The following is an 18977-nucleotide window of genomic DNA, read 5'->3' on the forward strand; positions in this document are numbered from 1 at the left end:
TTCACACATAGATGTAGGATCTTAATTTGATCTATAGTCTCAGCTAAAATAATCCTTAGTCCATAATGTTGCTTGATTGGTGGTTAGGCTATTAGCTGGACAAAAGTAGGCTCCATGAAAAGTGCAATACTGTTAATATAACCGTGTGTTAGTGTGGGTTTTCAGTTAAAGCTGCAATAAGTAACTTTTCCTGTCTACACCAGGGTATTCAACACTTACACTACGAGGGTTGGAGCCAGCTGCTTTTCTATTCTATCTGGTCATTCATTCCACACTACTGGTATCCCAGCTCTAAAATCAGTCCCTGATTAGAGGGAAACAATTAAAAAATGCAATGGAACTGACTTCTAAAGTTGAGTTTGAGAGCTCTACACTATACTTGCTCGTTTTGTCACAAACTGAACTTAGGCGTACTATGAGAATTTTGGCAACCAGGAAATGGCGGAGCAATTTCTGCATAGAGCATCTTTAATTTATGGAAATCACGAAACTCATCTGCATTTCCTGCAAATTCTCAGCAACAAAAGAGTGATTCAATTAAGATCCTACATCTATATACACATTCAAATCCACATTGAACACACACACACACACACACATTCCTCCTTCGCAATTCTCCACTGTAACCATCACCAGCCCTGAGGTCAAGTCAAAGCCATTATAACCACTGTACCTATTGAGTCCTGTTGTAAAGGCGACAGCTACTATTCTACTGAGGGTCGTTGTGAAGGCGACAGCTACTATTCTACTGAGGGCCGTTGTGAAGGCGACAGCTACTATTCTACTGAGGGCCGTTGTGAAGGCGACAGCTACTATTCTACTGAGGGCCGTTGTGAAGGCGACAGCTACTATTCTACTGAGGGCCGTTGTGAAGGCGACAGCTACTATTCTACTGAGGGCCGTTGTGAAGGCGACAGCTACTATTCTACTGAGGGCCGTTGTGAAGGCGACAGCTACTATTCTACTGAGGGCCGTTGTGAAGGCGACAGCTACTATTCTACTGAGGGCCGTTGTGAAGGCGACAGCTACTATTCTACTGAGGGCCGTTGTGAAGGCGACAGCTACTATTCTACTGAGGGTCGTTGTGAAGGCGACAGCTACAATTCTACTGAGGGTCGTTGTGAAGGCGACAGCTACTATTCTACTGAGGGTCGTTGTGAAGGCAAACAGCTACTATTCTACTGAGGGCCGTTGTGAGGCTCAGGGTCAGTCAGAATTCCATTGCATATTATTTTTATTATTATTTTTTATTTAACCTTTATTTAACCAGGTAGGCAAGTTGAGAACACATTCTCATTTACAATTACGACCTGGCCAAGATAAAGCAAAGCAGTTCGACACATACACCAACACAGAGTTACACATGGAGTAAAACAAACATACAGTCAATAATACAGTAGAAAAATAAGTCTACACGCAAGTGAGGTGAGATAAGGGAGGAAAAGACAAAAAAAGGCCATGGTGGCGAAGTAAATACAATATAGCAAGTAAAACACTGGAATGGTTGATTTGCAGTGGAAGAATGTGCAAAGTAGAGATAGAAATAATGGGGTGCAAAGGAGCAAAATAAATAAATACAGTAGGGAAAGAGGTAGTTGTTTGGGCTAAATTATAGATGGGCTATGTACAGGTGCAGTAATCTATGAGCTGCTCTGACAGCTGGTGCTTAAAGCTAGTGAGGGAGATAAGTGTTTCCAGTTTCAGAGATTTTTGTAGTTCGTTCCAGTCATTGGCAGCAGAGAACTGGAAGGAGAGGCGGCCAAAGGAAGAATTGGTTTTGGGGGTGACCAGAGAGATATACCTGCTGGAGCGCGTGCTACAGGTGGGTGCTGCTATGGTGACCAGCGAGCTGAGATAAGGGGGGACTTTACCTAGCAGGGTCTTGTAGATGACCTGGAGCCAGTGGGTTTGGCGACGAGTATGAAGCGAGGGCCAGCCAACGAGAGCATACAGGTCGCAGTGGTGGGTAGATATTAGATATTATTATAGTGAAGCCACAGTCTCAATAGCCTATATGGGACCTATTCTGACTGACTAAAATACAGAGTGACTTTACTGACTAACGGACTTGACTGACAGACTAGCAGACACGACTGACTAACTGACTTGAAAGACATACAGACTAACTGAACTAAATTGACTGACAGAAAGATTGAGCTAAATTGACTGACTGACTGAGCTGTGCAATGCGTGACTGTCAGAAGACGCGCTCCATGAAATGTAATAGTGTACTGGGCAGCCTAAACGGTGACCTGTGTGCCAAAACACTGTCTCCCTTCCACAGCTCAATCAAGCTTGAGACATCTGAGAGGGGCGGGTAGGACTTTGTATCACCATGATTACAGATGGAGAAAGACAAAAGAAACACACGCCCAGACACAAACATGGCTCAGACACGTCAACACACAAACTGATCCCAAACACACACACAGCACACACCCAGCAGAGCAGCTGTGCTCACAGAGTGGGTAGAGAGAAATGCGTAGTAAAAGGGACATTAAAAAAGGGAAGCAGTGACAGAAATGTGTCCAGGGACTTTGTTTTTCTTCTCTGTGTGTGTGATCGTGTAGCAGGTGTTAAGAGTTTCTCTTTGGACTACAGTAGTTCATATGGCCTAATTCAGACAACACACACACACAGTCAGGATTACTTCCCACTGATTAACCCCATTCAGTGGCCCTAAAGATAATCTAATCATACTAAAGCCCAAACAATGGGACAGACTTCCATGACCACACCTTTTGTTCCTCTAATGAAAAGGCTGTAGGGGGGAGAGAGAGGGGGGTGAAGTGGAGAAAGAAAGAAAATGGAAGCAAACTTGAAAAAGGGAAGAGAGAGGGAGAATGAAAAGGTTGGATAAAAGGTGATTTATCATAGTGAGCTGTCAGGCTGGCCACCGTTCCTCTGACATGTGGCCCTCATAGTGAGCTGTCAGGCTGGCCACCACCGTTCCTCTGACATGTGGCCCTCAGTGAGCCGCCAGGCTGGCCACCGTTCCTCTGACATGTGGCCCTCAGTGAGCCGCCAGGCTGGCCACCGTTTCTCTGACATGTGGCCCTCAGTGAGCCGCCAGGCTGGCCACCGTTCCTCTGACATGTGGCCCTCATAGTGAGCTGTCAGGCTGGCCACCACCGCTCCTCTGACATGTGGCCCACATAGTGAGCCATCAGGCTGGCCACCATTCCTCTGACATTTGGCCCTCATAGTGAGCCGTCAGGCTGGCCACCGCTCCTCTGACATGTGGCCCGGCCCTCATAGTGAGCCGTCAGGCTGGCCACCGCTCCTCTGACATGTGGCCCGGCCCTCATAGTGAGCCGTCAGGCTGGCCACCGCTCCTCTGACATGTGGCCCGGCCCTCATAGTGAGCCGTCAGGCTGGCCACCGCTCCTCTGACATGTGGCCCGGCCCTCATAGTGAGCCGTCAGGCTGGCCACCGCTCCTCTGACATGTGGCCCGGCCCTCATAGTGAGCCATCAGGCTGGCCACCGCTCCTCTGACATGTGGCCCGGCCTTCATAGTGAGCCGTCAGGCTGGCCACCGCTCCTCTGACATGTGGCCCGGCCCTCATAGTGAGCCGTCAGGCTGGCCACCGTTCCTCTGACATGTGGCACTCAGGAGGGACAGAGAAAGAGAGGAAGTTGTGAGAACCAAGAGAGCAAGAGAGAGAAAGAAATAAAGAGAGAGAAAAGTAAAGACCAAGAGGCACTAAAATAGACATATCCTCTCATGTTTGGGACCATGTCCAGGGCTGATTTCCCAAAAGCATCGTAGCACTAAGATCCTCTTAATTACTAAACTAAATGGATGAAAGGTGATCTAGGTGCTACGATGCGTTTGGGAAACCAGCCCTGGACATGACACCAAAGTAAAGGTACTGTAGTTACACAAACTCTTCTCATACTGTCTCCATACTGTCTGCATCTGGCTGACAGAGCAGGCCTTAGAGACCCTATCGTCAGATTAAACATCGTTTAGGGGGCTGAACGTCTCGCTGAATATCAATTAGCTGCCGGTGAATAAATAAGAGGCAGCCATGTTTTTTAATTAGCAGAGTGCTGCAGTTTGGCTGCTGTGTGAAGGGGGCAAAAATGCAAACAGTGTGTGTGTGTGTGTGTGTGTGTGTGTGGCACAAGCACAATGTGCTGTGTCAGGAGCCGACTTTCATTCCAACTCCCTCACTCTTTAAAGACTTCTAAAGGAAGGTAAAGAGCGGAAATAAAAATAACTGCCGCATTGAGAGCTGAGAGCGTTAGGGAACGTGATGATGGAGACCTGCATTACCTCATAAGCATGTACACACCATTTCTAGTCAGGATTCATACGCTTTCCCAACTTTTGCACACCCTGAAAGATAACTCACTAGGTTTAGCTACAATTACAGAACTAATTAACATATCGCTTTGATGACAGCCTTGTATAGGATGGCATTGCAAACAAAGCACACTAAATTGGAACCACTTCTTCCACAACCTTCTCTCAGTCTTTGACCACTGCTGAGCCTGTCTATGACTGGCCCCATCCCTCACTACATCATAATCAATGCTCTCTCACTCAGGCAGCCCATCTAAATGACCGGTACAACACACAGGTCAGAGTTGCACGGTGGGGCCCATACATCACGGAGCTGCTTGACAGGGCCCGGTGACAAACTAATTCTGATGCAGTGCCCTGTCCGCTCCAGCAGGCAAAGGGTCAGGGGTCAGGCCAATGTGACCGCTGGCTGGTGTCAATTGGCTGAGGAACAGAGGTGGTGTGAGGGAAGTGAGAGATGGAGGGAGGAGAGGGAAAGGGAGAGATTGAGAGAGGGGGGGGGAGAGAAAAAGAGAGGGTGTCCAGTACAGGTCAATGAATATGGATGAACATGGCAGAAAGAGGTGAATTTGGGTTGTCAAATTTGGACGAGGTGAATATTTGAAGACTAGTCAATCAATAACAAACGAGCAGTGCCGGCAAACAACTTCACTACCACACACACACACTTCATTCACCATGCACAGATATGCACACACACACACACACACACACTTTCCCACACTCCATTCACTAGACATCCACCCACCCACCCACCCACCCACCCACAAACCACCTCCTAAACCCAATACACCACATCACCCACCACCATCTTTAATGGCATCATCCACAGATCAAATCAACATGATGGCAGAGGATACGATGTCTCTCTTACTGGCAGCATTACAGCATAATATTACACTGAGTGGCTCTTAAACATCAGGAGAGAGCAGCCCTTCTGTTAGGAGTCCATTGGCTCTCCCCACTAAAGTCATTCTACCACCTTGCTAATTAGACGTAAGAGGCAGAGTTCTACAGAGGAGCGGTGAAGTTCATCACCAGCTATTACTCTCTCTAGGACAGGTTATATAGGACACCTATAATGATGGCAGATATACGATGGCCAGTAATCAACGGAAACTCCCTTTGCCCCTCAGCCCACACACACAAAGGAGAGTTACAAGCACGCCACGGATGCCGCACACACACTTGAACGTCATCGAGGTGTGGCTGAGACCCACAGGCCTAAGTGTCTGTCCCACCGTGTGTGTCTGTCTGGAGCAGTGAGTAATGGATAAGGATGCCTCTGGAGGTCAAAGGGCAGACCTGGGCAAGACAGAGGGCGTGTGTGCTTTTGTGTGTGTGCTTGTTTAAGGACAGTGAATAAAAATGAACTTTCGCTCCTCAGTCACTAGCTCAATGGCTGTGAGTAGAGCTCACATTAGGCCTGGTCTACAGCAGCTGTCCTTAAATCACTGATGGGGGCTGATAGAAAGATGTTACCCCCCGGCCCTGCCCCCTGGTCTCTCACCTAGACCCTGCTGCCCCTAGTGTCTCACTACGTGACATTATGATCAATACAGACCACAGGAGGCTGCGGAGGGGAGAACAGCTCATAATAAAAGATAGCAAAGCACATTCAAGCACATTCAAATGGAATGTGTTTCATATACAGTACCAGTCAAAAGTTTGGACACGCTTACTCTTTCAAGGGTTTTTCTTTATTTTTACTGTTTTCTACATTGGAGAATATTAGTGAAGACAAAGCTGTCAAGGCAAAGGGTGGCTACTTTGAAGTAGTAAAATATATTTGGATTTGTTTAACACTTTTTTTGGTTACTACATGATTCTAAGTGTTATTTGATAGTGTTGATGTCTTCACTATTATTCTATAACGCAGAAAATAGTAAGAATAAAGACATTTTTAAAGAGAAATATGTGCCTTGGTATTGATAGAGGACTACTTTAGGGTGCTTTTCAGCAAGATGCCATGTTCCTAATGAACACCATAACTAAAACGTCTAGGCTAGTTAGGAACATAACTCAATTCATTTCCATCCATTTGGAACACTTTAAGGAATATCACTGAACTGCTCATGCTTGGTAAAATGATCAATATTACATTGATTCATTAGCTGATCAGCCGCTCGTGTTGTAAACCGACTGACTGATAATCCTGACTGATAATCCTGATTGATAATCCTGATTGATAATCCTGCGTTTGAGTTGCCTTCATCTCCGTCTCGGCTCCCCAGGGGCTTGTGGAAAGGGGGGGACTTCAGGAGGATCCCACCAATCTGTCACTTTCAGCAGGCGCTAGTGTCTGAGGAGGCCCTGGTCGTTCATTACCTCCATGGTCCTGATGTGTGGACAACAACCACACAAAGACCAAACTAGGGCCAGGGCTATATGGAGCCATCCACAACAATGGGGAGAAAAAGACACTAGGGATACAGAGTGGTGGGGAGGCAGAGAACTCCCCGGTTGCGTCTCAAATGGCAGCTCATCCATGAAAAAGTACACTACTTTGGACCTGAGCCCTAGTGCAAAATGTAGGGAATAGGGTGCCATTTGGGACACAAGCCTTGACCTGAGTGTAGCGAACACACTGTGTGACGTGAAGGAACAGGTTTACTGCCTTCAGAGGAGAGATTCCCCAGGGGGACTGGGAACAACAGAAAGAAAGAGGGGGGAAAAACAATCTGCAGAGGGTCAAAGTGATGCAGTGAGGGAAGACAATGGAAGGGGTTGACAGAGAAAGAAAAAAAGAGAGAAAGAGAAAAGCAAATGGCAAAAGAGATGGGATGCCCTCAGGATGTGCTGGTGACATTGGGACCTCACGCTGGTGCTGCCGACGCAGCGGCTGGCTGACCACTACAATAGACCTCCGCTGGCTGACCGCTACAATAGACCTCCGCTGGCTGGCCGCTACAATAGATCTCCGCTGGCTGACCGCTACAATAGACCTCCGCTGGCTGACCGCTACAATAGACCTCCGCTGGCTGACTGACTGGACGCTACAATAGACCTCCGCTGGCTGACTGACTGGACGCTACAATAGACCTCCGCTGGCTGACTGACTGGACGCTACAATAGACCTCCGCTGGCTGACTGCTACAATAGACCTCCGCTGGCTGGCCGCTACAATAGACCTCCGCTGGCTGACTGACTGGACGCTACAATAGACCTCTGCTGGCTGACTGACTGGACGCTACAATAGACCTCCGCTGGCTGGCCGCTACAATAGACCTCCGCTGGCTGGCCGCTACAATAGACCTCCGCTGGCTGGCCGCTACAATAGACCTCCGCTGGCTGGCCGCTACAATAGACCTCCGCTGGCTGACTGACTGGACGCTACAATAGACCTCCGCTGGCTGACTGACTGGACGCTACAATAGACCTCCGCTGGCTGACTGCTTCAATAGACCTCCGCTGGCTGACTGACTGGACGCTACAATAGACCTCCGCTGGCTGACTGACTGGACGCTACAATAGACCTCCGCTGGCTGGCTGGACGCTACAATAGACCTCCGCTGGCTGACTGGACGCTACAATAGACCTCCGCTGGCTGACTGGACGCTACAATAGACCTCCGCTGGCTGACTGGACGCTACAATAGACCTCCGCTGGCTGACTGGACGCTACAATAGACCTCCGCTGGCTGACTGCTTCAATAGACCTCCGCTGGCTGACTGACTGGACGCTACAATAGACCTCCGCTGGCTGACTGACTGGACGCTACAATAGACCTCCGCTGGCTGACTGACTGGACGCTACAATAGACCTCCGCTGGCTGGCTGACTGGACGCTACAATAGACCTCCGCTGGCTGACTGGACGCTACAATAGACCTCCGCTGGCTGGCTGACTGGACGCTACAATAGACCTCCGCTGGCTGACTGACTGGACGCTACAATAGACCTCCGCTGGCTGACTGGACGCTACAATAGACCTCCGCTGGCTGACTGGCCGCTACAATAGACCTCCGCTGGCTGACTGGACGCTACAATAGACCTCCGCTGGCTGACTGGACGCTACAATAGACATCCGCTGGCTGACTGGACGCTACAATAGACCTCCGCTGGCTGACTGGACGCTACAATAGACCTCCGCTGGCTGACTGCTTCAATAGACCTCCGCTGGCTGACTGACTGGACGCTACAATAGACCTCCGCTGGCTGGCTGACTGGACGCTACAATAGACCTCCGCTGGCTGACTGGACGCTACAATAGACCTCCGCTGGCTGACTGGACGCTACAATAGACCTCCGCTGGCTGACTGCTTCAATAGACCTCTGCTGGCTGACTGACTGGACGCTACAATAGACCTCCGCTGGCTGGCCGCTACAATAGACCTCCGCTGGCTGGCCGCTACAATAGACCTCCGCTGGCTGGCCGCTACAATAGACCTCCGCTGGCTGACTGACTGGACGCTACAATAGACCTCCGCTGGCTGACTGGACGCTACAATAGACCTCCGCTGGCTGACTGGACGCTACAATAGACCTCCGCTGGCTGACTGACTGGACGCTACAATAGACCTCCGCTGGCTGACTGACTGGACGCTACAATAGACCTCCGCTGGCTGGCTGGACGCTACAATAGACCTCCGCTGGCTGACTGGACGCTACAATAGACCTCCGCTGGCTGACTGGACGCTACAATAGACCTCCGCTGGCTGACTGGACGCTACAATAGACCTCCGCTGGCTGACTGGACGCTACAATAGACCTCCGCTGGCTGACTGCTTCAATAGACCTCCGCTGGCTGACTGACTGGACGCTACAATAGACCTCCGCTGGCTGACTGACTGGACGCTACAATAGACCTCCGCTGGCTGACTGACTGGACGCTACAATAGACCTCCGCTGGCTGGCTGACTGGACGCTACAATAGACCTCCGCTGGCTGACTGGACGCTACAATAGACCTCCGCTGGCTGGCTGACTGGACGCTACAATAGACCTCCGCTGGCTGACTGACTGGACGCTACAATAGACCTCCGCTGGCTGACTGGACGCTACAATAGACCTCCGCTGGCTGACTGGACGCTACAATAGACCTCCGCTGGCTGACTGGACGCTACAATAGACCTCCGCTGGCTGACTGGACGCTACAATAGACCTCCGCTGGCTGACTGGACGCTACAATAGACCTCCGCTGGCTGACTGCTTCAATAGACCTCCGCTGGCTGACTGACTGGACGCTACAATAGACCTCCGCTGGCTGGCTGACTGGACGCTACAATAGACCTCCGCTGGCTGACTGGACGCTACAATAGACCTCCGCTGGCTGACTGCTTCAATAGACCTCCGCTGGCTGACTGACTGGATGCTACAATAGACCTCCGCTGGCTGACTGACTGGACGCTACAATAGACCTCCGCTGGCTGGCTGACTGGACGCTACAATAGACCTCCGCTGGCTGGCTGACTGGACGCTACAATAGACCTCCGCTGGCTGGCTGACTGGACGCTACAATAGACCTCCGCTGGCTGACTGACTGGACGCTACAATAGACCTCCGCTGGCTGACTGGACGCTACAATAGACCTCCGCTGGCTGACTGGACGCTACAATAGACCTCCGCTGGCTGACTGGACGCTACAATAGACCTCCGCTGGCTGACTGGACGCTACAATAGACCTCCGCTGGCTGACTGGACGCTACAATAGACCTCCGCTGGCTGACTGGACGCTACAATAGACCTCCGCTGGCTGACTGCTTCAATAGACCTCCGCTGGCTGACTGACTGGACGCTACAATAGATCTCCGCTGGCTGGCTGACTGGACGCTACAATAGATCTCCGCTGGCCGGCCGTTACAATAGACCTCCGCTGGCTGGCTGGCCGGCCGTACAATAGACTTCCGCTGGCTGGCTGGCCGGCCGCTACAATAGATCTCCGCTGGCTGGCTGGCCGGCCGGCCGCTTCAATAGACCTCCACTGGCTGGCTGCTTCAATAGACCTCCACTGGCTGATGTCGTAGAAATATTGGTCCAATAATATTTCTCAGATACTGGAACTTGTGAATTCAAAGAGACTTTATTACAAAGTAACAAGCCGAGCTGGTCCATGGATCAACTGTCTTCCCAGCCTCGGCACACTCCTTTTATACAGTTTCCATCCTTACAACAGATACAGTTACTCCTCTTTATGTTAATGATCAATTATATTTGGCTTCGCGCCACTATTATATTTGGCTACGCGCCACTACCAACTGACAGTTAGGTTAAAAAAATTATAGGGGCCTCTACCAGGCTGCAGTCACAAGTAAATTCATTATATAGATTATATCAGCACCCACCAGGCTATAGTCATAAGTACATTCATTTTTATGACATTTCTTATCCAGGCATGCATCTGGATTACAATGTGTGTCTATTTCTTTTGTTATGCTATACAGGTGTGGTTACAGGTTCCTTTAAAGCTTTTAAAGATTCTGTTTCATTACATTATTACTTCACAATATGCTACTGAAAAATCACCATACTGACCGCTTCTATAGACCTCCACTGGCTGGCTGACTGCTTCAATAGACCTCCACTGGCTGGCTGACTGACCGCTACAATAGACCTCCACTGGCTGGCTGACTGCTTCTATAGACCTCCACTGGCTGGCTGACTGCTTCTATAGACCTCCACTGGCTGGCTGACTGCTTCTATAGACCTCCACTGGCTGGCTGGCTGCTTCTATAGACCTCCACTGGCTGGCTGACTGCTTCTATAGACCTCCACTGGCTGGCTGACTGCTTCTATAGACCTCCACTGGCTGGCTGACTGCTTCTATAGACCTCCACTGGCTGGCTGACTGCTTCTATAGACCTCCACTGTTTGGCTGACTGCTTCTATAGATCTCCACTGGCTGGCTGACTGCTTCAATAGACCTCCACTGGCTGGCTGACTGCTTCTATAGACCTCCACTGGCTGGCTGACTGCTTCTATAGACCCTCCACTGGCTGGCTGACTGCTTCTATAGACCTCCACTGGCTGGCTGACTGCTTCTATAGACCTCCACTGGCTGGCTGCCTGCTTCTATAGACCTCCACTGGCTGGCTGACTGCTTCTATAGACCTCCACTGGCTGGCTGACTGCTTCTATAGACCTCCACTGGCTGGCTGACTGCTTCTATAGACCTCCACTGGCTGGCTGACTGCTTCTATAGACCTCCACTGGCTGGCTGACTGCTTCTATAGACCTCCACTGGCTGGCTGACTGCTTCTATAGACCTCCACTGGCTGGCTGACTGCTTCTATAGACCTCCACTGTTTGGCTGACTGCTTCTATAGACCTCCACTGGCTGGCTGACTGCTTCTATAGACCTCCACTGGCTGGCTGACTGCTTCTATAGACCTCCACTGGCTGGCTGACTGCTTCTATAGACCTCCACTGGCTGGCTGACTGCTACAATAGACCTCCACTGGCTGGCTGACTGCTACAATAGACCTCCACTGGCTGGCTGACTGCTTCTATAGACCTCCACTGGCTGGCTGACTGCTACAATAGACCTCCACTGGCTGGCTGACTGCTACAATAGACCTCCACTGGCTGGCTGACTGCTACAATAGACCTCCACTGGCTGGCTGACTGCTACAATAGACCTCCACTGGCTGGCTGACTGCTACAATAGACCTCCACTGGCTGGCTGACTGCTTCTATAGACCTCCACTGGCTGGCTGACTGCTTCTATAGACCTCCACTGGCTGGCTGACTGCTACAATAGACCTCCACTGGCTGGCTGACTGCTACAATAGACCTCCACTGGCTGGCTGACTGCTTCAATAGACCTCCACTTTCACTTTCTTACTCGCTTGCTGTGTGTTCATCCACGTTACTTATTCACCTCTGGTTTCCCTCCCTTCTACATCTGTCCATTCTTCTCCCATCCATCACTCAATACCTCAGCACTTCCTCACCCTCTCCATATGGTTCCAATACCTTTGGTGTACACCCTGCAACCTCCACATAACTCTCTCCCTCTCTCCCCTTAAAAAGATCTAGTGTCATTAGCTAGGCCAACTGTTCACTTCCAAACAGACTCATTAATATGATTTATCCTGCAGTTAAACCATGAGGGAGAAGCGAGAAGGAAAAAACAAGCTAACAAACAAGCCCGGAGAGTGCGGAGCGAACGCTGGTCGCCTGGGTGTACGAGGGAGTTCACTGCGCAACACACACTTAACACTAACAGAACAGTGACCCATCTGGCCCACTAGCCTTCTCACTCCTGCTCGCTTCCCTAACCTTCGGACACTCAACAGCTAGACAATTAAGGAGCGGCGGGAAATGTCTCATGGGGCTTGCAGCAATTATCAGAGCAGTTTAATAACCACGCTGTTACTCTGTGCCATTAATCTGCCAAGAGAATTTTAGATTATTCTAATGTAAAACGCCAAACAAAGACAACGTATAACAAAACAAAAAGGTGAGGAAAAATATTCATACACCATCTGTTTCCAGATCCCTCTTGAGCAAGGCTGATTCTGATTCCATCTCAGCTTCAGAAACTTTTACAATAACTAGCGTTTCAAAAATACTTCAACATCACCCGCACCGCAGCCGCCCGTTGCTTCCGAGGCTGTAAATTGACTTTACAAGCTCTCTGTCAGAAAGCAGCTTTCCTGACACCTGCATTCATCCATCAATCCCAGCCAGCCATAGATCAGCTGCCCGCTTTCTGGCAGCCAGCCATGCCAATTAGCTGCTGGGGTGAGGCAGCCGCGCCCGCCACTGCCCGTGCCAGCCACAGGTCCTGCCAATTAGGTCTGACCTCTGTCTGACCAAATACTGGCGCTGACACATTGGCACCGCGTGTGGGCATCACAGTCTGGATGTCTGGATGGACCAGGGCACAGTGGGCAGTAAGTCATGGCTAGTCAACAGGCACTCCCAGAGAGAGAATGTGGCATACGCACACACACACACACACACACACACACACACACACACACACACACACACACACACACACACACACACACACACACACACACACACACACACACACACACACACACACACACACACACACACACACAGCAGGGATTCATATCCTTTGATTGGATGTCAGGTGCCTAATAGCGCTGACACACACACACACACACTTTCGGACTCCAACACATAAAGCCCTTGTGAGTCCCACAGCAGAAAGAGCAGCACCTCCAGTGGCAGGGGAATGAAACAGACTGACTGACAGCTAAAACCAAGGACACACTGCTAACATGACTGACCGCTAAAACCAAGGACACACTGCTAACATGACTGACAGCTAAAACCAAGGACACACTGCTAACATGACTGACCGCTAAAACCAAGGACACACTGCTAACATGACTGACCGCTAAAACCAAGGACACACTGCTAACATGACTGACTGCTAAAACCAAGGACACACTGCTAACATGACTGACCGCTAAAACCAAGGACACACTGCTAACATGACTGACCGCTAAAACCAAGGACACACTGCTAACATGACTGACAGCTAAAACCAAGGACACACTGCTAACATGACTGACAGCTAAAACCAAGGACACACTGCTAACATGACTGACAGCTAAAACCAAGGACACACTGATAACATGACTGACAGCTAAAACCAAGGACACACTGATAACATGACTGACCGCTAAAACCAAGGACACACTGATAACATGACTGACCGCTAAAACCAAGGACACACTGATAACATGACTGACAGCTAAAACCAAGGACACACTGATAACATGACTGACCGCTAAAACCAAGGACACACTGATAACATGACTGACCGCTAAAACCAAGGACACACTGATAACATGACTGACAGCTAAAACCAAGGACACACTGATAACATGACTGACTAAACCTAACTCCAGATGTTACATATGCGCCACCATAGCTCACAAGGTTAAGGAATATACAGTTGAAGAGGTTTCTGAAAGAGACATATATTCTCATCTGGGAACACAGAACTAACTAGCATAGAACCAAATCTAGCATACCCCTTTCCATTATTGTGACAGTCTGTCTGTCACAAGACAGACTATATTCTATTGGATGCAAGCGGAGCAGATTTGCCTCTCGTATTCAACCATGTAGTAGTAGTCTTCTTCCCCTGTTTATCTGACTCCAAACTAAAGACATGGAGCTGGATTCTTCCCCTGTTTATCTGCCTCCAAACTAAAGACATGGAGCTGGATTCTTCCTGTTTATCTGACTCCAAACTAAAGACCTGGAGCTGGATTCTTCCTGTTTATCTGCCTCCAAACTAAAGACATGGATTCTTCCTGTTTATCTGACTCCAAACTAAAGACATGGAACTGGATTCTCCCCCTGTTTATCTGACTCCAAACTAAAGACATGGAACTGGATTCTTCCCCTGTTTATCTGCCTCCAAACTAAAGACATGGAACTGGATTCTTCCTGTTTATCTGCCTCCAAACTAAAGACATGGAGCTGGATTCTTCCTGTTTATCTGACTCCAAACTAAAGACATGGAGCTGGATTCTCACCCTGTTTATCTGACTCCAAACTAAAGACATGGAACTGGATTCTTCCCCTGTTTATCTGCCTCCAAACTAAAGACATGGAGCTGGATTCTCCCCCTGTTTATCTGACTCCAAACTAAAGACCTGGAGCTGGATTCTTCCTGTTTATCTGACTCCAAACTAAAGACATGGAACTGGATTCTTCCCCTGTTTATCTGACTCCAAACTAAAGACATGGAGCTGGATTCTCCCCCTGTTTATCTGACTCCAAACTAAAGACATGGAGCTGGATTCTTCCTGTTTATCTGACTCCAAACTAAAGACATGGACCTGGATTCTTCCTGTTTATCTGACTCCAAACTAAAGACATGGAACTGGATTCTTCCTGTTTATCTGACTCCAAACTAAAGACATGGAGCTGGATTCTCCCTGTTTATCTGACTCCAAACTAAAGACATGGAGCTGGATTCTTCCCCTGTTTATCTGACTCCAAACTAAAGACATGGAGCTGGATTCTTCCTGTTTATCTGACTCCAAACTAAAGACATGGAGCTGGATTCTTCCTGTTTATCTGACTCCAAACTAAAGACATGGAGCTGGATTCTCCCCCTGTTTATCTGACTCCAAACTAAAGACATGGAGCTGGATTCTTCCTGTTTATCTGACTCCAAACTAAAGACATGGAGCTGGATTCTTCCCCTGTTTATCTGCCTCCAAACTAAAGACATGGAGCTGGATTCTTCCTGTTTATCTGACTCCAAACTAAAGACCTGGAGCTGGATTCTTCCTGTTTATCTGCCTCCAAACTAAAGACATGGATTCTTCCTGTTTATCTGACTCCAAACTAAAGACATGGAACTGGATTCTCCCCCTGTTTATCTGACTCCAAACTAAAGACATGGAACTGGATTCTTCCCCTGTTTATCTGCCTCCAAACTAAAGACATGGAACTGGATTCTTCCTGTTTATCTGCCTCCAAACTAAAGACATGGAGCTGGATTCTTCCTGTTTATCTGACTCCAAACTAAAGACATGGAGCTGGATTCTCCCCCTGTTTATCTGACTCCAAACTAAAGACATGGAACTGGATTCTTCCCCTGTTTATCTGCCTCCAAACTAAAGACATGGAGCTGGATTCTCCCCCTGTTTATCTGACTCCAAACTAAAGACCTGGAGCTGGATTCTTCCTGTTTATCTGACTCCAAACTAAAGACATGGAACTGGATTCTTCCCCTGTTTATCTGTCTCCAAACTAAAGACCTGGAGCTGGATTCTTCCTGTTTATCTGACTCCAAACTAAAGACATGGAACTGGATTCTTCCTGTTTATCTGACTCCAAACTAAAGACATGGAGCTGGATTCTTCCCCTGTTTATCTGACTCCAAACTAAAGACATGGAACTGGATTCTTCCTGTTTATCTGACTCCAAACTAAAGACATGGAGCTGGATTCTCCCCCTGTTTATCTGACTCTAAACTAAAGACATGGAGCTGGATTCTTCCTGTTTATCTGACTCCAAACTAAAGACATGGAGCTGGATTCTTCCTGTTTATCTGACTCCAAACTAAAGACATGGAGCTGGATTCTTCCCCTGTTTATCTGACTCCAAACTAAAGACATGGAGCTGGATTCTTCCCCTGTTTATCTGACTCCAAACTAAAGACATGGAGCTGGATTCTCCCCCTGTTTATCTGACTCCAAACTAAAGACATGGAGCTGGATTCTCCCTGTTTATCTGACTCCAAACTAAAGACATGGAGCTGGATTCTCCCTGTTTATCTGACTCCAAACTAAAGACATGGAGCTGGATTCTCCCCCTGTTTATCTGACTCCAAACTAAAGACATGGAACTGGATTCGCTCCATGGATTTCTCTTGCTCCCTGGTGGGAACGCTATTTTTCAAATGCCACCTACAAGTCCATCCAATTCAAAACCCAGCAAGTCTCCTCTAATACCTGGGAAATTAAATGGTGGTCCATTATCAGCAGGGCCCAGTAGGCTGTATGTAAAACGCAACAGCATTTGAAGTACACGTTTTTGCAAAGGGGACATTTGCTGGAGACTGCACTTTTATTAAGGAAGAGAGGGAAGGAGAGAAAGAGAAAGGGGAAGAAGAGAGAAGAGTGGGAGAGGGGTGGTGGTTGTGTAAGCTTAACGGAAGTCATTTTCAGGCCAGCCGAGCATCAAATGAAGACAGTTTAACTGGAGCATAGGTAGATTTTACGCTGGCAGGGAGAGAAGATGGGCTTGAGGGAGACCGAGGGAGAGCCGTCGTCACGCGTTACATTAAACCCCACTGTTAGCTAGAAAGAAAGGACTTCATGCCAACTCACATTAAAGCCTGGTTATATTGATAGGGCAGACAAACAAAGACAGAGATATAACCAGGCTAGCGCTTCAGACTGCCATTATATCACCAGACTGCCATCATCAAGATAATAAGATACTGATAACTATGACAACAGTAATCGTGATCCATTCAGTTATAGTGGGAGGATAAACAACAGGAGTGTATAATTGGATGCAACATATGAGATGGGATAACAATCCACAGGCTTGGAGGTCCATTCTATATTTCTGTTCAGAGGAGCCTTCAAATAACTGTCTAGAAATCAACCACCGTTTGTTCTTCACGTCACATAAAAGCAATGCAACTGGTGACGGCGTTATGAAAAAAGCAAACACCTGCTGCTATTCCACCGACTTCTTAACGGAAGTGAAGAAAGGGCGGCCATTTTACACTTTCTTAAGCGTATATTTTAAAAGGAGGGCTTTTTTGAGGGGGACTCTTTGACAAATCACAAATCCGCCACTGTGGACCTGTGAAGCTCAAGATGGATGACTCTGGGTTTGATTGAAATGTCTGCCTTAGGGTTGAGCCTGTGTCTGAACTGGAATGGTGTGGCTCGTGATTGATTGGCTGTTCTGAGAGTTTTCGACTCCGGAGGGCAAGAATCGTTGAAAAGCAAAAAGGGATGGCGAAGTCTGAGATTTCATTGAAGAGCAGACACACGGACGGACATGCAGACTGTGAACCCGTTTTGTCTGGTGGCGTATGTCATACGTCAATGTCCTTTTCTCTTCCTCATTGGTTACCATTCACAGCATGATTAGACTACACTGAAGGGGATTAGCCTAATATTCATACTGCTACTGGTCAGGAAGTACTGAGCTGGTTTGCTTAAAGCTTACACAGGCATCACACATATTCAAATCAGCGAGATTAATAATTATGTGTTTTTTGTGTGGAACTTAACCCATCATTCCTTCAGGACTGAGATACTAACCATAAAATGGCTGCAAAGTACTCCACTTGAATAACATACTGTTTACTCATCAACAACAACAAACGGGACTGTTTGACGTGCTTTTGTTATGAAATATTCATTTCTACGAGAGCGAAAAAACTCCCATCAAAAAACGCACGTCCTTTCAACCACTCCATGGCGTCCGGTTATAGAAGACTGTACTACAGTTGAAGAGTTTTTTCTATAATGAAACCCCTTCTATCCATGTTGCCTCCAACCTTAACACACACATCCGCCTGAGTGGCAGAACACACGTGAGCCTTCACACAGTGGCATGTTCCCCAGCTATAGGACTGGTACATACGGTTGCTGCCTGCTGAGAGAACAATAAACAATGCCTGGCGCTTCCTAGTTTAAAATTACCGTGGCGGCAGTACACCTTAGGGCAGGGGTGTCAAACTCCTTCCATGGGGGAGTATCTGCTGCTTTTAGTTTTTTCCTTTAAATTTGCCGTCCAATTAAAGACCTAGACAACCAGGCGAGAGGGCTTCCTAACTAATCAGTGACCTTAACAGATCAATCAAAGACAAGAGAGGAGTAAAAACCTGCAGACACTCAGCTCTCCGTGGAATGAGTTTGACGCCTGTGCCTTAGGGGAATACAGTTACACAAGGGAAGCCGAGAGAAGTGGGAAGTCAGGGGGAAACGTCTTATTAATGTCGTAGGAGCAGGGGGAATGGGTTTTATTAACGTCGCGGGGGAAATGGGTTTTATTAACGTCGTAGGGGCAGGGGGAATGGGTTTTATTAACGTCGTAGGAGCGGGGGGAATGGGTTATATTAACGTCGTAGGGGGAATGGGTTATATTAACGTCGTAGGGGGAAGGGGTTTTATTAACGTCGTAGGGGCAGGGGTAATGGCTTTTATTAACGTCGCGGGGGGAAATGGTTTTATTAATGTCGTAGGGGGAATGGG

At 48.4% G+C, this 18977-nt stretch overlaps 1 protein-coding gene across 5 annotated transcripts in view; it reads right to left on the bottom strand.

Moving 5' to 3' along the window:
• chchd3a (coiled-coil-helix-coiled-coil-helix domain containing 3a) overlaps positions 1-18977 on the bottom strand; it is a 300509-nt gene that overhangs the window by 240818 nt on the left and 40714 nt on the right. The window lies entirely within an intron of this gene.

This window comes from Salvelinus alpinus, chromosome 11 (genome assembly GCF_045679555.1).
Source record: "Salvelinus alpinus chromosome 11, SLU_Salpinus.1, whole genome shotgun sequence".
NCBI classification, from domain to species: Eukaryota; Metazoa; Chordata; class Actinopteri; order Salmoniformes; family Salmonidae; genus Salvelinus; species Salvelinus alpinus.